At 44.0% G+C, this 22,722-nt stretch overlaps 1 protein-coding gene across 1 annotated transcript in view; it reads left to right on the forward strand.

Annotated features, from left to right (window-relative positions):
- Nucleotides 1–22,722, forward strand: part of FAM171A1 (family with sequence similarity 171 member A1) — a 126,864-nt gene that overhangs the window by 42,356 nt on the left and 61,786 nt on the right. The gene's annotated exons all lie outside the window — the stretch shown is intronic.

Here is a 22,722-nt window from a genome sequence, read left to right on the forward strand (position 1 = left end):
TACCTGAGACTGTATGATCAGACTCATAACATCTCACCCCTCCGTGTCATCGGGCTTTGGCAGTGGGAGTTGGCTTCTCTGCTTCTGATCAGGGAAGCATATTGTCAACAGGAAATATCTGTCAGCGAGACAGAGGTGACTTAGGGCAAGAGCATGGGAGGAGAGGCCAGATCTCTGTGAGTCCTGTCCTGTCCTCAGTCCACAGGGCAGGAGCAATTCCTGCTTGCTCAGAGTGTGGACTCAATGAAATTCTGCTCAGTTCTGGCAGGAAGCAAGTTGCCCTCGTTCAGGAACGGTGGAGACTTGCTTTCCTGAGATCACACGCTCCTGCAAACTCATAAATACATTTTTTTCATTTTTCTCCAAATTCACGATGACAGTGTGGAGAGTGGGTGGAGTTATCCACCTAGCAGTGCTATCTTTTTCTTTACCCTTGCAATGTTTATTTATTCACCTTAACTTTCCTTTTAGATTGGATGCACTTTATTATAAAAGACTTGGAAATATACAAAAGCACAAAAGTTAAAATCTACGCATGCCCAGGTCTCCGGCGTTTTAAAAATGGTCACTTCCTCTACTATACATAGTAAAGTTGACTTGTGAAAGTTTATCTCGTTGATGTAGAGGCCACCTATGGTTTAGATACTGTCGTCTCCAAATCCTTGCTGGGTTGGGTCTTTAGGAGGGAAGCTAAGTGTTAATCTTTGACTCCCGAGGCCCCAGTTAAGGTAGTGAGGAGAGAGAAGTTACAGAAGGGAAAATTTTAGGTCAGGAAAAGGAAGGATTTTCTAGTATCCAAAGCTATTGGGCCATGGAATAGGCTGCTGCCTTGGGCAGGGAATCCAGGGGCATTTCAGCCACAGATGCTGGAAGTCTCCCTCCTGAATCTTTCAGATTCCCTTTCTCCAGCTGCTGATTCCTGGAACAGAGAGAAGGTTCTATGGCTGCAAAGCAGCTCATGCTGTTGAGAGTAGGAGTTCCAACTGTTTCCATGGTGGACGAAACACGTTCTCGTCAAGGGCTGTTCGACTCCAGGACCCCCTGGAGCTGGTTCCCCAGCACCACGCTCTGTTCCTGGCATCCAGGGAGGTACAGAGCTCACGCCAGAATGAACTCGGCACTCTGCTTACTTCACCAAGAGCATCTGGCTCAAAAAGCAAAAAGTGCTGAACTCAGAATAGTAGTTGATTTGACACTCTGCTACCAAATGTTTTAAGAAGTCGGAGTTCAATTTGCAGACAGTAATTCTGTGGACCTCTGAGTGGCACAGTCCTCCAGGTGTGGGGCGGCAGGTGAGGGCTCAGAGCAGGTGGTGCTCCAGGCCACCCTGCTCTCTCCAGCCCCGCCCCACTGGCTCCAGCCAGAGCAGTCTCCACACGCCCTTAGCTTCAGCGTAGTGTTTTAAAGAAGGGACTCGAAGGCCAAACAATGTTGGGAACCTCCCCCACGTAACAGCAGACTCACTTCACAGCTCAGCAGCAACGTGGCAACGGGGGCTTGGGGTGAGGGTGACAGGTCAGTAGGAGTATCACCTCCACATCTAACCTTGCTTCTTTGGACCTTGAACATTCTTTCCTATTGTTCTTTCAAGAGCACTTTTATAAGCAGGGGACTCTTTATCTCCTTCTTTGGTGACCTTCTGATCTGGTCAGATTTGAAAGGCAGTTTCTGGTACTTGGATGGTAGGCAGCTTTGGGGGAGTAGAAAAAGTGCACCAGACCTAGCAGATGTGAGCCGAGATTTCAGTCTAAGCCCCCAGAGCAGAGTTTTAGAGCTTATTTAAGGGGAGTTCCAGGATAAATGGAGATCCCGCCTTATTGACTATTCATTTTTAATGGCAAGAGGGAGATCACATCTGTTTAAAGGAGGAAACAAAAGCATTTGCACAGAGAAGGTCACTTCACACAGACTGGAGCCTTCAAATGCCATTCCCTACTTTTGCAGCAAATGGGTCAAAAGTAATTAAAAGGGAATATGGGTTTAATTTTTTTTCTGTCTCTTCTCTCCATTCTAATTCATTGAAACATTAAATACAAATGGAAATTTTAGAAATGATACGTTGAGATTATACCTGTGCTGGCAGAAAGCTTGTCTCGTACGATGCTTATAAATGTACAAAAGCCTGCTCAGTCTTCATACAGGAATGCTTAGGCTTGGAATTTAAAATATGTAGCCCATTTTTGAAAAGGAAGGCAATAGTTGTAAATGTGTATTGTTTGGGGACCAGGGAGGACCATGTGGGCTGTACCTGCAGGCAGAGCAGATAATGCTTAGGGGGCCCTCCATCCTGCATCCCTTGGGTTCCCTGTGCTCACTGCTACCTGGGCTCTGTCCCTCCTGGGACTTTTCCCTTCCCCCGTTGTTCCTGATGGCTAAGGTCCATCGTGCCATAGAGCTGCTTTCCAGCCCTGGGAGGTGGAGAGGAAGGGAGAAGATTTCTGGAGGGTCGATGCTGAAACCCAACGGATCTTTATCCAAGAAGAAAGTTGCGTTTCAAAGACAGGCCAGGTGGGGAGTGCTTTTAGAGAGCTTTTGGTATAGGGGGCCGGCTGCTGCTTCTCTGCAGAGCTAGCCTGGGCTGGTCATGGGGTACTGCATGGCTGGGCCACAAGACCAGTCCAGCTTGCCTCTCAACTCTGCCATCTTTAGGGTATTTTTAAGCATTTTAGGTCACACTTGCCCTTACTGTAAGCAGGGGACCTTACCTGCTCTGTGTCGTGAGATTGCTACTAAGATCAAATAACAGAACCTATAATGATAGTTCTTTGGAAACTGTAATATTCCATACATATATAAGGCTTTAAAAAAATCATTTTTATGGTACTATTTCCCACCAAATTCCTCCCTCACCAAACTCGTTCCCTAGATCCACACCCGCCCCCTTGCAGTCATGGCAATAGAAATTGGAAACAGGTCATTCTTTTACATATTTGGTCTTTCAAGGCCAAAAAGAAAATTTAACTATCAAGTACAATTGGTTGGTGAAGCTCAACTTTCTCTGACAGTCAAAATGGTTGATCCTAGACCCAGAAGACAACTTTATTTCTGGTGCTTAAGAATAAACCCCAGAGACCTACCAAAGTTTGAGATCAGAATTTAGAAATTAAACATACCTTTTATGTTCTTCTTTCCTCCCAATTGAAGATTCACCCTATCATTAAGCAAAAATAATTTAATGATCACCAAAAGGTTTCTACATTAAAATGTTAGCATTTCCTGTGTTTTTAATTAATAAAAGCATAGAAAATACAGATTACCTTCAAGTCCTAAAGCAAGCATTTAGAAGTTAGATTCCTCACTTCCAAAAATTCTGTTTGTTTGTGGATTTAATGAATTCACATGCTATTGAGTATGTCATTTTAAAGCAATGCTGGGGTTTGTTTTAGGTAGCTTTTAAATTGTTAGTTGTGGGGCTTCCCTGGTGGCACAGTGGTTTAGAGTCCGCCTGCCGATGCAGGGGACACGGGTTCGTGCCCCGGTCCGGGAAGACCCCACGCGCCACGGAGCGGCTGGGCCCGTGAGCCATGGCCGCTGAGCCTGCGCGTCCGGAGCCTGTGTTCCGCAACGGGAGAGGCCACAGTGGGGTGAGAGGCCCGCGTACCGCAAAAAAAAAAAAAATTGTTAGTTGCGAAAATATAATTACTTGAGTATCAGTTAATACAGTAAATATTACATTAGAAAATAAGGTAAACTTGGTTTCTGCTTACCTCTAACATGTGTTCATGTTTAAGTTATCTACATCCATTAATTTATTGTTCACAAATTACATGGTAATAAGGAATGAGCAAGAAAACAGAATGTTCCAAGTTTAAAGCAGGACCAGATTTGCAACACGGAGTAGCTGTGCGTGTTAAGGTTGTATCTGTTTTCTTAAAGTTGAAAAACTAGAGCAGCTATTTATGGAAATATTGATCAAAATAGGCTTTGTCGACGTGATTTGTCTGAGCTGTCCCATATCTTTAAAAACTAACTTTCTGTTTTTAAAAACCATACGTTAGCATATGTTTGTCTATTTATAAGACTTTCTCTTTATCCCCCTAGCATTTATTAACTTTCTCAATGAAGTAACAATTTTGCTTTCTGCCTAATTGCAATACACGCCCTTCCTAAGAAAATCCTGTGTGTACTTGGACTGTATACTTGGACACGGAGTAGAATGTATTGCTCTTGGATTGTATGCATAGCAACCACTGTTTTTAAAAGATTAAGGTGTGAATACGGACAGCATGAGAATGATAAAAATGTTTCATTATTTCTAATAATTAAAGGTAAAAGTCTTCATTTCCCCACCTTGCCTCCCTGTTCCTAAAAAAACACTAAATATTCAACTAGTTTGTTGACTGGAAAGGAAACATCACAGTGTTGGAAGAATATATTTACATTCTTGTGGTGGTCGATGTTACTGTTTTGGAGTTTTCCTCAAGTTCCTTCCTTTTGTAGGATAAAATCATAACTATTTAATCCTGTGTGTGCCCTGTTAGCTCAAGCTTTTTAAAACCCCGTAGATGTTTTGCGAAGTTCACGGGTTCACTAGGCAAGTGAGCAGGAAGGTGTAGGATTTGTGCTGATTCACAACTTCCTGAAAAACAGGTCAAAGCTTTTGCCGCATTGAGGATGCATGGATGGCGCCATCCATACACCTGGGTCAACACATGGGAGCAGGAAATAAGATCACTCAACAGAGACCATCTCAACAGCACAGTGGATCCAAGCGTGTGTCTGCACCCACAAAATGTCATAACCCAAAGCCCTGGAAAGGATCACCAGGTCACACCAGAATTACTGTGGAATGATGGAAAGCCTTGTTCTAGAACGCTTGCCCTGGCAGAGGTGATCACCACGGTGGATGTTTGCTGAATTTAGTTCTGATAAGAAGGTAGATGTGACCTCATTGAGCAGAAGAATGGGAATCTGGAAGTAATTGCTGGTGCTCTGTGTGCAGATTGTCGTATTTAGGATGCAATTTTCTGCTACCGCCCTCATTTCTATTTTTTGGGTCGTCCTTGAGAGTCTTCACCCCCAAATTGGACGATCGTGACCATCAATTTCAAAAGGATATCTCATCCTAAAAAAGCTAAGTAAATGACTCTAAATTTCCCAATATTGACGACAGGATGATTTAAACATTTTTCTTTTGCACGATTCTAATACTTGAATATGACTTTTTCAAAGGAGAACCAAAAATACGTTAGCTGTCATAGCCTCAGTGAAAGACCTGAGCTTAAATCCATAACTTAACATCTTTTTGCATCAACTGATTCAGATAAATGTGCTTCTGGGTGTGAAGATGGGGGTGGGTCCTGGCAAGAAATGTCTGTACATTTCTTGCACACGAATGTGAAACCCACGATCATAATATGCGTGGACCTCTCGGGTGGGTCCTTTGCAGGTCACTGTCTAATGCTGTCAGACCGTGCCCTCATGATATATTGAATCTCTTCCACTCAGAGCCTCTGCCCAGGTCTCTCTCCTCACCTGTGTTGAGAAGGGGGGTCAGTTCAAGTTCAGGTTTACTCTTCCTCCTATTTCTGTCCCCACCGTTATGCACCCCACATATGCACCGGCGAGCCTCTCTCTGTGGTCTTGGGACTGGACTTCACCAGGAATCCCCCCATTATTTCTTCTGCCAACAGTCTCTTTCTGTTGTGGTCCATTTGGCATAGTGTTAAAAATTTAATTGCTTCACTCCCCTGCTCAGAAATCTTCAGTCACCCTGAACGGCTGAGGGTCTGCAATTCCTCGTTCACTGCCTACTACATGAGGTCCTTTATAGCTGTCACAGAGTCTGGAAGGTAACTTAGAGTTCACCAGGTCTGATCTAAGTGCTCTATTGTGCCTGGCTGACAAACCCTTTTCTCCTCCTGCCGCTGAAGTGTTTTCTGTGATGTGGAACATACTGTTTCTTCATGCATCCGAGACCTTTTAGAAAGTTCTTCGTCATCACGAGTGTAATCCTAACTAATTCTGCACCAATTCTCTGTTCATGGCTTATCCTCAGCCAGGAAAACCTTGAGTCATCCACTGTTTTAAAATATAAATTGTATTATTATTCAGGTATGGGGAGGCCAACAGACCAGGAGCTGACTGCCCTTGAAGAGATACTTTGTTATACTCAACAGTTCCCAAGAAGAAGGGGTACATCACTCCACAGGGGGACACATGGGGAAGCACCAGGGACAGTTAGGAAGCAGAGGGACTGAGGGGAAAGCACAGGACAAGAGCCTTTATTGTGGTTTTCTCAGGAAGGAATGGGTGAAGCCGAGTAAGCAGGCCAGGCAGGGTTAGGATTGTCTAGTTTAAATGATATCGTAGTCTCTGGGGCATGGGAACTGTCTGTAGTTGTCTGATATCAGGCCCGGGGGAGATTAGAGCATGTGGATAGTGGCCTGGGGCTGGAATTGAGTCCCATGAAGGAGGTGGGTGTGGGTGTGTGTTCTGGGTGGGTTAGTTTGCATCTGAAGGCAACTCAAAGGTGGGCCCTCCAAGATAGTACTTTGCTATCACTAGGAATCAACTAGCCTTAGGAATTGCAGTCCCATGAGAGTCAGCAAAGCCCCAAGATGTCAAAGCATCAAAGTACAGAATAAAAAGACATGATTCGTACACCTGCCAACCCTGACTGTCCCATCTCAGGTACAAACCAGCTCTGTCACCTTGAATGAGAAACTCCAGCTCCTCATGGATGCAGTGGAGATGTAAAGGCTATAGCACAGCCAAGAGCTCATTCTTTCTTCCTCGTGGAGGTGAAGCCTCCCACACCTCCCACTACTTTGCCCCCATCCCCAGGTTCGCAGAAGTTTCAGTCACCGGCAGTCTCTCCCTCCCTGATAACATGCAGGGAAAGTCATCAGCCATGGGCCGCCCTGGAACTTCACTTTAATCTCTTTCATATGTGGACTTCCCTGCCTACATTTGTATGCTGAACACCTTGGGCCAGTGGGGTGCCTTTGGGATGCAGTCATTGGCCCTGCCACTCTTAGAACTTTTGAGTTCTTGGCCTGCACCAAATGACTATTCCCTGTGCACTCTACACCTGTGACCCATTTGACAGGTGACATTTAATAATGCCTTTGTGAAGGCAGAGCTAAAAATAGCATCGACTTCCAAGTATAAGACAAAACATGGCAGACCTTCTGTGCTACAACTTGGAAAAATTATCCATCTTACGTTGCAGAATTATTAACCGAGTTGGCTGTGAAGAGCGTGGAGCTCTTATTTTTCAAGGCAAGAGCAGAAAATAAAATCCCTTTATTGACATTGATGCCAGTACACGAGCTATGAAAGTTAGAAGGCAAAATGTTGATCCATTTGGCACAAACGAAGAACCAATTCTATAAACGTAAACAGTGTGGAAAATATTGTATGCTGACGATCGCTGTGGAAAAACATCACAAGGACCAAGTACGCTGTTGTTCAGGAGAGTCAGATTTTTCTTCCCCCTCAGATGAAGCAAGAAAGTTAAATTGTGTTGTGAAAGCTTTTAAATTTCTTAGAAAACCCCTATAAATTGGATTTCGTAAATATCGGTGTTAATTAGAACATTATAAGGTTTATCCATTCTATATATAAAAGTTGGCATTGCTAATCCCAACCTCCCACTCCATCCCTCTCCCTCCCCTGTCCCCCAGAACCACAAGTCTGTTCTCTATGTCTATGAGTCTGTTTCTGTTTTGTAGATAGGTTATTTGTGCCATATTTTAGATTCCACATATAAATGATATCAAATGGTATTTGTCTTTCTTTTTCTGACGTACTTCATGAGTATGATAATCTCTAGGTCCATCCATGTTGCTACAAATGGCATTATTTCGTTCTTTTCTATGGCTGAGTAGTATTCCGATGTATATAGGTACCACATCTTCTTTATCCAGTCATCTGTCAATGGACATTTAGGTTGTTTCCATGTTTTGGCTATTGTGAGCAGTGCTGCTATGAACATGGGGTGCGTGTATCTTTTTGAATTATGGTTTCCTCAGGGTATACGCCCAGGAGTGGGATTGCTGGATCATATGGTAATTCTATTTTTAGTTTTTTGAGGAACCTCCATACTGTTCTCCATAGTGGCTGCACCAATTTACATTCCCACCAACAGTGCAGGAGGGCTCCCTTTTCTCCACACCCTCCCCTGCACTTAAACAAACATCCTTGAAGAGAGAGTCCACAACCAGGGTAATCAGTGCCTGGCTCACGAATTGTGCAGAAATGCAAGAGCCCAGGGAGAATTCATGTTCAGCAGAGCCTAACAATGGCTTTTGCCACCCCTCCAGCTCCCTGTCACCTTGGGAATTGTCAGCAGTGGGTGTGAAGGAGAAAGGGAATCTTCCGTGAACCGTACTCAGCTGTGGTCAGCTCCTTGCATGAACCTTTTCGGGAGGGCTTTTATACACTTCCTGAAGACCCTCGATGATCCTTGTTTCAGAGTCAAATGCTGGGAGAGAGGAAGCTCATTAAGCCCCCACTGTGTGCTATACTGCATGCCAGCACCTTACCCTTACTGTCTCGCGACAGCTCCCTGAGATGGTTATGGGGGGGCATCACCCCCATTTTTCTCCAGGCAGGAAAACTCCAGTTAAGAGCACGAAGCAGTAAGTGGAGAGATGAGACTCAAATCCAGGTGGTCAGAGCCCCAAGCCCTGTGCTCTGAAAAACACAGTCTTTTAATTTTTCTCCCATCGAGAGGCTTTTGGAGGAGGAAGGGCTGTGAGGGGTGGTTTTGAGATTTTGTTTCACCAGGTAAAGTCAGAGGGATACTGGCAAGGAGGCAAGATAAGGAATGACCTTGTGCCCACAGACGCCTTACACACGTCATCCCCGTCCTGCGAATCCTACAATGTTTTCAAGGCAGTTGGAACCCCTGTTTTATGGATGAAGAAATGGAGGCTCCAGGAGGCTGATGGACTTGACTGAGACCACACAGCTCCTAAGCGAGGAGCCTGGTAGCCGACCCCAGATAGGTTGGCTGTGAGCCATGCGTTCTGTACACACTCCCTGGTAGTCAGGTATGTGCACATGGAAAACCCTGAAGTGCCCTAGATAATTAAGTTTCTTCTGAAACAGGAAAGGAAAAATTTTATGGGTACATAGCATTTTTAAAATACTTTATTTTTTTAAATTTTTATACAATTTTTAAAAGGTTACTTTCCATTTACAGTTCCGAAAAGAAGATTTTAATAATCGGTTCACTGTAGCTTGTTAAATATCTCTTTCTTTGGAAAGATAACCACTGCTCTCACCACAGCTGCTTCAAGGACCTTTATCTTTCTCTCATGTACTTCAAGTACCAGCGAGCCTCACACACTTGGGCCATTCACAGCCTTCCAGTGAGCCTCTTCTGCTTGCCTTTTTTGACCCTTCTTTAAATTCTAAAAGTACTTAATGTCAGCTTTCTCCCAGCCAGCTCCATTTAGCACTTTCTAACTGGTCTCTTCCTAGAGAGAGAAATGACTTGCTAAAACAGATTTTTTTAAATAATAAACATCTGAAGCCTTCTGATTCAAAAGAAATGCCATGTAATCTTGGTCTTGACCAAGCCCTGGACAGACGTATTAAAAATGCATATCTGGGGCTTCCCTGGTGGCGCAGTGGTTGGGAGTCCGCCTGCCGATGCAGGGGACACGGGTTCGTGCCCCGGTCCGGGAGGATCCCACATGCCGCAGAGCGGCTGGGCCCGTGAGCCATGGCCGCTGAGCCTGCGCATCCAGAGCCTGTGCTCCGCAACGGGAGAGGCCACAACAGTGAGAGGCCTGCGTACAGCAAAAAAAAAAAAAAAAAAAAAAATGCATATCTGTAAATATAAGGAGATCTGGAAAGACACACACACACACACACACACACACACACACGCACGCAGAATTTTTCCTCCACCAGGTTCCCTTGGCAACCTATCCACAAGCATCTTCCAACACATCTTTAAAGCTTGGTTGAGGTGTGTATGTAAATTTTATAGACGTGCTTAATATTGCTGATTAACTTCATGGTTTCTGGATTCTTCTAAATTCTCTTAAGGGAACTTTTATGCCTCTGAAAAGTTTAAAATACCAACAAAACTGAAGTCATGTTCAAGTGGTTTCTATGGTAATTTCCTTACAAATACTTGTGGGCCCTCTTTCAACGCAGTATTGCATCATCATTATTCTCTTGTTTAATTGTGAAGGAGATTGTGCGAAGCTTAGAGAAACATTTACTGTATTTACATTTTCCTGTTGTAGTTGTTACGTACTTTCCCATATCTGAGGAAAACGAGGAAATTGTTAGGTTTATATATATGCATTGATTTTTCTGGAAAAGTTCTTTAAAGTTGGAACTACAACTTTTCTTTTTAGCTATGTTTAGCATCATTTTGGTGTTCAATAACTGCTTCAATTCTAATTAGTTTTGAACAGTTAAAGCTTTCTTTTATTTTAAATCGGTTTGAATTTTTTTCAGAGGTTTCCCCCAAGACAAGCAGTCATATTTTCATATAGTGCTTTAAAGTGAAATCTACATGATTCCTGCTGCCATTTTTTAAAAACTGGGATTGTGTCAGTGGCATTTGCTGTCAGATAATTTTTTAGGTGAGATCATAGAAACACTGTGAAATTATTTTGCTTGGGAGCACTTGGTTATATACGTAAGTTGTACAGTTCAATCAGGTATATCCAGCAATGGTTTTCAGGTTATCCTGGGATGTTTAACCTAAATAACCCCTTGATTAGTTGCAAGAGTGTAATCACTTTATAGTTGCTTTTATAGCATAACCTGTATGTGGAACCAGCCTCAGAAAGTCTCATGTTGTACCAGGCGCAATAACAGAATGACTTCTGCCATTTAACTTATTGGTGAATAGATAAACTTAACAGCATCCTTATCCAAAAAGTTGTAGGAGGTTGTTGGCATTTGAGTATTGCATTTTCTATTTCCATTATAGAGTGTTTCATGTGGGGAGAAGAAGGCATCCTATCACTTGAAAAAGCAGAAGGTCGATGTCATACATGTCATACATGTGTGTATCATGTATCCTGTATGCATTTATCAGAGCTTCTTTAATTGCTGTACTTCTGTGATGAATGTTTATTGTGTATTTCGACATTCTTGGCAACTTGACGATGTCGGTTAGAAAGCGTTGTTAACAAGGTGATCATTGGTGTGATCCTCATACATACGTCTTACGGGAAGAGGGAGGAATCCACTGATTTATGGCCCCAGGGATCCTAGCAGCCCTGCCAAGACGGAAGTTCATGTCTGGGAGGGACAGACACGAGGGGTTGAGGTGAATGTTCGTGTGCAGAGCCTGCAGAGATAGTGATGGTGAATAAGCTCAAAGCACGTGCCCTGCGGAAGGCGGGCGGCCAGCAGGAGGGCGCCTGGGGACAGCCCTCGATGGCTGCTCACACAGGGCTCTCGTCCGTGTTCCAAACTGAAGCTGTGACCATGAGTCACCACGGAGCCGTCTTTTCATGAAGTTCAGGTAGGAGTCAATTGCCAGAAACTGGAGAACACAGAAAGGCACAAAATGAGATCCTGAGTTCCCAGGGCTGCCGCAGCAAACATATCTCATATGCTTTTTCAAGTGGGTAGAAATCCAAATGGAGGTACGGAGATCACAATCCTCTACTGAAAACTGAGGGACACTTTTACAAGGAAAGCCTCGTGTGGGTGGGAATTCTGTGTCAGATATTGTGACCGCAGCTTGATAGAGAGGTTTTAGGGCAGCGCTTGGTACGGTCAAGAGCCAAAGTTGCTTGAATAGAGAACAGGCGCTGAGGGGAACATCAGTGACGCTAGGAGGGACTAGTGCCAGCACATGTGTCCCCCGACACTTGCCTGCATCCGTCCCTTCTCTTCTTCGCAGAATACCAAACTGAATATTATTTCTAGGATGAAAATACACAAAAATTGCCAAACGCTTTAGTGCAGCTAGAAACTGGGTATAAGGGAGTCCTAGGATGTACAAACTGTAGCAGATTTTTATTGAGCTATATTGTATACTTTATTATATATAATAGATAATATATCAATATAAGAATATGTCATAATATTTATATAACATCCTGTAGTACACTATATGTTAATTTATATAATACAGAATATAACTAATGTTAGTATCTAATGCATGTGATATATTAATACCTAGTATAATTATATAATTAATATATAATGTGATTATTAATATTGCTATATTGTTATCATATAACATGTATACACTATATTAATATAATTTATTAATAACTGATATATTAATAATATATGTTAATACAGATTATATAATGCACAATATTATAGATGATAGCTAATATTATACAATCTATAATATTATAGATAGGTCTTTTTTAGAAAACATAATTTGCTTGAAGGATATGATTCACTAATTTGGGGAAAAAAATAAAATTGAACACTATATAAGATGCATGTGCATTCTATGAGACCAGAGAAAATAAATTATAAGAAAACACTAGTGTAACAAAGTGCATTCTCCTTTCATCAGGTTACAAAGCAAGATAAATCTTTCATGTTTCTAAAAGAAATAAAATAAGTGGATAGAAAGCTGCCCCTTAACATGTTGGGCAGCTCAGGATGTACCTGGAATTGCTGTATAAGGACTGGCAATTCCACGTATACAGATACTGTTAAGCGTTAGCACCAAGTAATATAGGGCAGGATCTCTTAGAGCAAAGTTCTGGTAACATTTTAAAAGTAACCTCCCATTTAGAAAATGTTTTTAAGTGAGCGAGTAATTTTTTATATTTTGACTTAAGAGATGGAAATCCGTTGTGACTCCCCTGAATTTGGGTTAAATATAACTAATTACAGTGCTGGAGGCTCTGAGTCCAGTGACTTGCTTTTCTGCTGCTTTCCCTGGTTGGCAGCCACAGGCGGTCCAGGCAGCTTGGGATAAAAACCTTTGCTTGATCTGCTGGTGGAAATGGACTTTCTTTCCACAGAGCCCCACGGCCAACCCAGCAAACACTGGGTTCCCAACGAGGTGGGTTGCTGTGGAAACCAACAGCTCTAAACACCAAAAGGAAAGAAAAAAATTAAAAGCCCAGAATCAAGGCCAATTTGAGGGAATATAAAAAGGCATGAAGAATGGTCCGAGGGAGCCAAAATCTTCACAGAAAGAAAGAAAAAAAAAAAGATGGAGCCCACAGGCTTCACTTTCCCTTGCATGATGAGCCAGAGTTTGTTCAAACAGCCCGGAGGCTGTTCGTTCCGCCGGCGAGTGGTCCTCTCAGCTGTGCTCCCAGTGACAGCCACAGAGGGCGCTGTGATCCGGAGTAGTACCTGTTAGCAGGTGACTGTTAGATGGAGAATGTTGGTTTTGGAGTCTGCATGAGAAGTTATGAAATAACTGGCTTCTGTCATTTGTAGAAAAATAACTAAAGCCGTGAATTATTAGTTGAAGCTGAAAGGGGAGAAGACAAGGCATGCTTGCTGTGTGGCCTCCCAGTGTCTGCAGGCAGTTCTGTTAAACTGCACCTGTGAAGGATGCACTGCGATTCCTTCCTCTTGGCCCTGCCGTTATGTTTGCTCTAAATTGCTGTGTGGGTGCCTCCTATCCAACCAGCAGTCTGAAACAGACTCGTCGCATTGAGTTCTGAGTCTGTGGCAGATAGAAAGGCGATGACGAGAAGGTCATGCTGGACTAAAAGATAATGTTTAATGCTCTACCCACCAAGCAGGTGCTCTTCGAAAATGGACTGGTTCGTGCCTGCAGAGTCAAACTCTTCCAACCTGCCAAGAGCAAAGGAGTTCTGAATCCTAGTGAAGGTGTGACGCAAGAAGAGGTCTGAGCCACACACCCACAGGTCCACCCACCATGCTGCAGAATTGGAACCCCTGATGGGGACTGTGGTATTCGGTGTTCTCCAGAGAAATAGGACCAGTAGGATGCACGGACATTTAGGAAGAGATTTATTCTAAGGAATTGGCTCCCATGATTATGGAGACAAGTCCCAAGGTTTATAGGGTGAGTCAGCAAGCTGGATGCCCAGGAGAGCCGATGGTGTAAGTTCTAGTTCAAAGGCTGGCAGGCTTGAGATCCAGGAAGAGCCGAAATTTCAGCTCAAGTCTGAAAGCAGGAAAAAGCCGATGTTCCAGTTCAAAGGCTGGCAGGCAGGAGGAAGTCTCCCTTTACTCTGGGAAAGGTCAGCCTTTTCCTTCTCTTCAGGCCTTCAACTGATTGGACGAGCCCCACCCACATGAGGGAGGCTGAGCTGCTTTGCTTAGTTAAATGTTCATCTTCTCCAGAAACACCCTCCCAGACACACTCAGGATAATGTTTGACCAAACATCTGGGCACCCTTATGGCCCCGTGAGGTTGACATATACCATTAACCATCACAGATACTGAGAAGGAAGGCCAGGGGGTGGGAGGAGAGCCAGGTGGGTGCAGTTTCAAAGAGATGGTCCTCTGTCGTATAGAGTCATCCCAGGACAGCACAGAACCTGAGGGGTGCAACCCACCCCTTCCCACTCCAGCTAGGGAGCTCACAAAACTGTGAGGACGAGGTGCACAGCCATATAAGGAGACTGAGCTGGGACCACCTCACTGCCCTCCTGCCCTGAGACGGGGCCGCTCACACGGCTGCCCCCAACCAGACGTCTCCTCCCTGCTCCCTCGGTCAGAAAAAGCACCTGCTTCTTTTTTATTATTTTTTAAATTTTATTGAAGTGTAGTTGATTTACAATGTTGTGTTAGTTTCTGGTGTACAGCAAGGTGACTCAGTTATATATATATATTTTTTTCAGATTCTTTTCCATTATAGTTATTATTATAAGATATTAAACATAGTTCCCTGTGCTCTACAGTAGGGCCTTGTTGTTAGCACCTGCTCTAGCACCTGCTGTCTTCTAAATCAAAATCCAGCATGAGGGTGGAGCAGATTAGCAGAAGTTAGGTTAGCAAGGCCAAAATCCATTCCTCCATCTTAGCTACCAGGGCGGCTGGGAAAACAAGTCTCTGGCTTCTGCCTTAGACCAAACATGTGATGCAGGAACATACTGAAATCTTCTGAAAATGCTGGGCTGGCCGTCAGGGTTCATCTTCCTGTACCACGCGCCCTTCCAGTCTCAGCTTCAACTTGCTTCTCTTCCAAGAAGCATTCCCCCATTGAATTCAATGATCCATGATCACGGCCAGTATTCACGCCATACATGCTTGTGTAGCCAATGGTACCCCTTTTTAAATTGTTAATATCACCCCTACATCACCTCTACTTCTCTAGGTACTTTCAGATCTTTTTTTCTTTGTTAGTTTGTGTTTGTGTTTGTAAACTCCAGACCCTCTTAGTCTCTTTTTTGCTCTATTTTTTTTTCCTCTGTCTTATCCAGCTTCAGCCTTTTTGCTGTCTGGCACGTGGATTGGTCTTACCTCTCCCCACCCTTACCCCCCAAAAAACTGTAAACTCCTTAAAAACAGTAACCATGTCTTTTTTCCTTCTCTTTTTCATCTTCCACAGTCCCTAGTATAATATCAAGCACATAGTAGCTGATCAATAAATATTTTTCGATTAAGTACAATTAATTAGTTATCTGGATTGATTAATGCTCCTCAAATGAATTTTGATAGTTTCTATTTAAAAAAATAATGAGGAAAAAAAAACCCAGTAATGATGGGGAGTTCCCTGGTGGTCCAGTAGTTAGGACTCAGCGCTTTCACTGCCGTGGCCCTGGGTTCAGTCCCTGGTGGGGGAACTAAGATCCTGCAAGCCATGTGGCACAGCCAAAACAAAATAAATTAATTAATAGTAATAATAATAAAGCAAAAATGAACAAGAATCAATGGAACAACAACAAAAAACAGGTATATTTAGGCCATATACCAGATGATACCCAGAAATGCTTGTTAGTTTTAGTAATTCATTCAGCATAGATATTGAGGGCCTATGTGCCAGAGACTATTCTATGTGCTTGGGATACATGAATAAAGAAGGGAAGAGAAACAGACAAAACAGCTCTCTCAAAGTTTATGTCCCAGAAGAGTCAGTTAATACACATATAAATTAGAAACATGTTAGAATCGATAAGTGTAACGCATAGAAGAGAAGGCAGAGCACGATAGTATCAGAAGTTCAGGGAGACGCTGGGATTGACATTTTAGAGAGGATGGGCAGAATTGTGAAAGCGATTGTTTTTAAACAATCAGAGAAAATTGAAGATTTGCTGGGTATGAGACAATATAAAGAGGTGGTTCTATAAACTGGGCCTGTTAATGGCATTTGGGGTATTTTTTAAAAATCTTCATCTGTTGTAAACTGAAGTATTTATGGGGAAATAATGTGACCTAATGTTACGATGTCTGGGATTTGCTTCAAAATGTTTCAGAAAAAAAAAAAATGAGGAAGGGAAGGAAAGAATGACGAAAGGAAGGAGGAAAGGGAAGGGAAGGGAAGGGGGAGGGGAGGGGGGAGGGGGGGAGGGAAGGGAAAATCGGGTGCGGGGAGCACAGATGAGACAAGAATGGTAGAAAGTTGATATTTGAAGCTTATCAATACTGGGGGGATCCTCATACTGTTTTTTCTACTTTTATATGTGTTCTAACATTTCCATAATAAAAGTTTAAAAGACATAACTAGTGGTCAGTCAAGGCCTCATTTAAGCATAGGCTCAGGAGGTGAGGCAGGGAGCCCGGGGGATGGGTTTGTGGGGGGAGGTTGCTGAGGAAAGAAACAGCCCAAAGAGCCTGCCCCCCTTGCAGCTCCTTGAATTGGGGATGGGAGCCGTGTAGGAGCTGAGTCTGGGAGGTAATTTGGCTGTGGGATGGAGAACACATGGAACCTGAAAGTCACTGCAGGGGCCTCGAGTCAAGGTCAGATCTAGGCGGGCTGCAGAATCACACTTGACGTGCTTTCCTTGGGAGTTTGTTGAGCCACCCAGATACCCTGGATCTCTTTACTCAGACTCTGAGGTGAGCGTTTGTAATGCATCATCAGTGCCGTCTGGTAGAAGTTTCTGTGTTGGTGGAAATGTTCTCTCTGTGCTGTCCAGTATGAGAGCCACTGGTCACACATGGCGCTTGAGGACTTGAAATGTGCCTGGTGTATCCAAGGAGCTCAATTTCTAATTTAATTTCATTTTAATGAATTTAAAAAATTGACACTCCCCCCTGTGGCTGGTGGCTCCCACACTGCAGTCTTAGGAGATGGTTAGCTGTTCTCCGGAATTTCCCTCCACGTTGGTCCTAACTCCATTTAAGCAACCAGGTCATTCTCACCTCCAGGTGTCTGTAGCCCCGCCCGCGCCCCCTTGCCTGGTGGGTTCCTGTGCATCCTTCAGGCCTGAGCTTACGTGACATCTCCTTGAAAGGCCTTCGCAGTTGAAATTCGGCTCTCCTCCATCCTGCTGTCCTGTGGTATCCAGCTTTCCTTGGAGGCATTTTTCCCAGTTTGTAATTATACTTGGTCTTTATTTATTTAATGTCTAAAGCCAAGAGCTCCTCAGCGTTAGGGGTCCATTCACCACTGTCTACCCACATTGTTGGTGTGCAATAAAAACGGGCTGGGATGGAAACAGAGAGGGAGCAGTCTGAGTGTATGCAGTGCTGAGGACCCAGGTGAGGGGCCTCTAACCCAGTGTGGAGAGCAGTTGGTGAGTTGGGAGCAGTTTCTCGAATAAACCTTAACCAGGGCTTTTAAAGGATGAACAGGTCTTAGCAACAGGAGAGCGAAGTTGGACAACGGCATTTCCTACACAGATGAGAGGCAGCAGCAGGAAGGAAAGTAGGAAACGTGGGGGACAGTGTCTGGGGCCTGTGGTATGTGGGGATCAGGTGGAACTGGATTGTGGAGGACCTTGGGTGCCTTAAAATGGATCGTGTAGGTCAGGGGTGGGCAGATTTTTCTTTACAGGGCCGAAAGTAAATAGTTCAGGCTTTGCAGGCCTCAGGTCTCTGTCAAAACTTCTAAACTCCACCATCAAAATGCAAAAACCGCCTTGGACAATATGTAAATCACTGGGCGTGGCTGTGTTCCAATAAAACTTTATTTATGCACACAAATTCAAGTTCCAGGTAATTTTCATTTCACTATTATTCTTTTGAATTTATTTTTCCCCCAATCATTTACAAGTGGAAAAACCATTCTTGGCTTATGGACCACACAAAACAGGCAGCTGGCCACATCTGGCCCTCGGCCACATTTGGTGGGGAGAACTGTCGCGTTTGAAGGGGGACAGGAAGTGGTGAGATCAGTATTTCAGGTGGCTCCCTGAAATACTGGCTTCGGTGGGAGCTCAGGGATCAGGTCTTAAGACAGTGGCAATTTCTGTGAAGAGGCTGAATAGCAGTCTGGGTGATAGATTTCCATGGCCTGAGATAGGGCAGTGTTAACAAGGGATGGGAAAGAAAGGCCGGCTTTGAGATCTATATTCCGGAATCAGAATCAGCAGAACTTGCTGATGGATGTTCAGGGTAGAGGGTAAAAGAATAATGTCCCAGCTTCGAATTAGTGATCAGGTGCCCCGTCTCAGCAGGATACATCAGCTGTCATGACCAACAAAGAAACATGGTGCATCTTATTTTTTTTCAATTGATGTATAGTTGATTTACAAGGTTGTGTTAATTTCTGCTGTACAGCAGTGATTCAGTCACATATATATATATATATATATATATATATATACACGCATACGTATATATATTCTTCTTCATATTCTTTTCCATTATGGTTTATTACAGGATATTGAATATAGTTCCCTGTGTTATACAGTAGGGCCTTGTTGCTTATCTATTTTGTATATAGTAGCTTGTATCTGCTAATGCCTAATTTATTAATTTATTATTAACCTCCTAATTTATCCTCCCCCCCTTTCCCCTTTGGTAACCATAAGTCTGTTCTCTATGTCTGTGAGTATGTTTCTGTTTTGTAGATAAATTCATTTGTGCCATGTTTTGGATTCCACATATAAGTGATATCATATCAAAAAAGTAAGTCTTTTTCTGACTTACTTCACTGAGTATGATAATCTCTAGGTCCATCCATCTAGGTTGCTGCAAATGGCATTATTTCATTCTCTTTTTTTTTTTTTAATTTTTTTTTTTTTTGCGGTACGCGGGCCTCTCACTGTCGTGGCCTCTCCTGTTGCGGAGCACGGGCTCCGGACGCGCAGGCTCAGCAGCCATGGCTCACGGGCCCAGCCGCTCCCCGGCATGTGGGATCCTCCCGGACCGGGGCACAAACCCATGTCCCCTGCATCGGCGGGCGGACTCTCAACCACTGCGCCACCAGGGAAGCCCTATTTCATTCATTTTTATGGCTGAGTAATATTGCATTGTATATATGTAACACATCTTCTTTATCCATTCATCTGTCGAGGGACACTTAGGTTGCTTCAAAGTCTTGGTTATTGTGAATAGTGCTGCTATGAACATTAGGGTGCGTGTATCTTTTCGAATTAGAGTTTTCTCCGGATGTACGCCCGGGAGTGGATCTTAATGCACATTTAGGTCTGTGGCCGTGTATAGGGGCTTCCTTTTATCTGCAAGATGAGATTAATAAATAGTTAATAGTGTTCCACCTCATCATAAGATCACTCCCCTGGTTGTTATTTAGTGGGAATAATTTTATTTGCTGTTGAATGGATAATATAAGTATTTCTATAAAAATGATACCCCAGTGAGACATTTCTGTGACTTCCACTCAATTTTGCTGTGAACCTAAAACTACTCTAAAAGATAAAGTCCATTTCTAAAAAAATGAACTAGATATAGAACCACTGAACAAGAAGACTGTTCATGCTGTACTGTCATATGAATAAAGCAAATTGCAAAAGTTTTAAAAATATGATACCCCAGTGGTCTGTAATAAGTTCTTAACTATAGTGACATGTTTTCACATCCTAGCACACCAAAAGAAGTAGCTACATAATCTCTTCCGAGGACTACAATTGCAGAACATAAACTAGGCTTCCCGTTTTAGAAGCAATTCAAGTGGTAGAATCTAGGACGTTGATTATAGGAGAACTCCTTTCTTGTGTTCATTCACAAATCCTTTAGCTTTTTCCAAATCTCAGCTGCTTTTGCCTTCTCAGCAAACAGTTAAGAGAAAGCGGAAACCTTGTAATCCCACTTGTTAGTAAATGTTGCACTACCATGAGATTACATAGATCATCACTGCAACACTATAAAGCCACTTTCCCACTTGCCCTGTTTGAGAGGATTTCTGCTGTGCACATGTTAATTCATTTATAACTTCCCATACCACCTGGGGACAAGGAAGACCCCAGTTCAATAAGAAAACAAATGCGTGTTTGTACATACTGCAAACCTGCATTAAGATAACAATGGTAAGATTGGAAGGAATCAACTAAGTATGTTTTGTAATGCCATATCCTTGATTTTCTTGATGTTGATTTTATCTCTTTTGGCAGTTTTCTCCTGTAGTATGAAGTAACCAGGTTCAGGTTCTGTAGCACTTTTTTTCTCTACAAGGTTTTTGGGTTTTATTTTTTTTTCTTTCCACAAATGGTTTCATCAATTGGCTTTTTTATTTTTAAGGTATTTTATTTACTTACTTATTGTTGGCTGCGTTGGGTCTTTGTTGTTGCGCACGGGCTTTCTCTAGTTGTGGCGAGCGGGGGCTACTCTTCGTTGCGGTGCGCGGGCTTCTCACTGCGGTGGCTTCTCTTGTTGTGGAGCATGTGCTCTAGGCGCGCAGGCTTCAGTAGTTGTGGCACGCGGGCTCAGTAGTTGTGGCGCATGGGCTTAGTTGCTCCGCGGCACGTGGGATCTTCCCGGGCCAGGGATCGAACCCGTGTCCCCTGCATTGGCAGGCGGATTCTTAACCACTGCACCACCGGGGAAGCCCCTCTACAAGGTTTTGAGAGATTTATTTGGTGCAGACCTTATATAGCACCAAGGTCTAGGATTCTTTAGGTGTTCCGTAGGGTCATCTAGTCAAGAAATGGATTAAGTAAGTGATACTGCCCGAGCCCTTGGACCCTTTAATCAGTAGAAATTGAGGAGGGGCCAGCCGAAAACTTCAGGCAAGGTTCTATTGGGGAGGCTGCAGCACGAGGGAGCAGAAGCAAGTAATAGGTGCTCTTGCTCACTCCCTGAGGAGGGGTGAACTGGTTCCTTAAATGGGGTAACAACAGGGGCAGGTCTCTGGGCTGGGCAGGACACGTCGCTTCGGTGGTCTGCCCACCCCCTTGCTGGTGCTGTGTGCAGGGACCATGCACAGGGCCCTGCTTTTGCTCCCGGCCCCTAAGAAGTGGCGGTTGGTTTGTGGCCTTTTGTATCTTATTGTTCATAATTGCCCCAACTGTGCATGCGTGCAGTTACTTTTTATTTCTTTATAGTTTCTTTCTATTCTGTTGCTCAAGGAGACGTTTGTCCAGGTGCAGTCATTCTGCTAAAGGGTCCTGGCTCCCAGCCTATCTCATCAGTATGTGAAAAAAGGGTGAGAAAATGATCGATTAAGTGAAATTTGCAGTATTGAAAAGGTTGCTTTCGCATCATGAGATCGCCAGCAAGTTACCAAGGTGGAAGTTCTCGAACCGAAAGAAGTTCTAGTCAGTGTAGTGGCCCCAGTTGGGGAAGAGCTTGGGATATTGAGTTATTAGCCCCCGAGAAGGATGTCTCATCCCTCCACTTAGTTTCATACCCTTTTCCCCTCCAGCTCTCCTCCCTGTGCCCTGTCCTGGGACCCTTGGACACTGTGACCGAATGCTTTCAAGCATAGTGACTGGAATAATGTAATGGCACTAGCTTGTGTTTGTAATTATACTGAGATATATGTCGTTATCATCCCCCATTTACAGATGAGGAGACCAAGACCTGGAAACCATAAGTAACTTGCCCAAGGCCATGTGGCTAGAGCTTGGTAGAGCCGAGGGTCAAACCTAGAGTGTGAATTGCCTAGAACGCTAGAGATGCACGCTGGGCAGTTCCCATGGGGCTTGGACGCCTCCTCCCCTCACTCTCAGGTTGCCCCCAGCCAGCCTTGACCTCCCCAATGGTCTCTCCACCGAGCCAGCGGTTCTCCAGTGGTTCTTTAAACGTGAGCCTCCCTGCTCACCGGTTCCTTGTCCCACGTCCCTCTCCCAAATCACCAGGAAGGCTTTCAGAACTGAGGCAGCTCACAATGTATGGCAAGTAGCGCCTCTAAGTGGCTAGTGAACTTAGGTCACTGGCTACCGTTTACTCCCTTCATACCTTAGCAAAGGGGGTTTCTTGGAGCAGAATACACTGATCGTTCTAGAATATATCTGGAATCAGCATCCCTTCACTGATGTCCACCATGGTCCACCACCATCTCTTGATGGGTTATTACAGAAATCTTTTAACTAGATGCTCGGTCTCCAGTCTTGCCAATCCCTGAGTCCATCCTTCGTCCAAAACCAGGTGTTTCTACGCATAAATTGGATTTCCAGCAAGTTACCAAGGTGGAAGAGCGATAAAGATAAAGAACAATGAAGGATAAAGAACGATCCTTTTAGGTCGCCCTTAGGATAAAGAGCAATCCTTTTAGGTCACTTAGAAAGCCACATCTGATCTGGCCCCTGTTGGCCCCTCGAGCCTTGTCTTTCCCTGGGCTTTGTACCCCTCACACTCCCCCTCCAGCTCTCAGAACCTATTTCCTATTTCCTATTTCCTATTTCCGTTTCTCCAGGAAGCAGGGCTTTCGCTTGCCTCTGGGCCTTTGCATGTGCTGTTCTGTAAGTGCCCCCTTGGTGCCTCCACCAGATGCCCCCCGGGCATAGCACTTACCTGTCTACTCCCTTCCCTTCACCGCTGTAGTTGTGCAC

Source organism: Delphinapterus leucas, chromosome 2, assembly GCF_059928025.1.
Source record: "Delphinapterus leucas isolate spDelLeu-1000000601 "Yukka" chromosome 2, BTC_Dleu_Yukka2, whole genome shotgun sequence".
Classification (NCBI taxonomy): domain Eukaryota; kingdom Metazoa; phylum Chordata; class Mammalia; order Artiodactyla; family Monodontidae; genus Delphinapterus; species Delphinapterus leucas.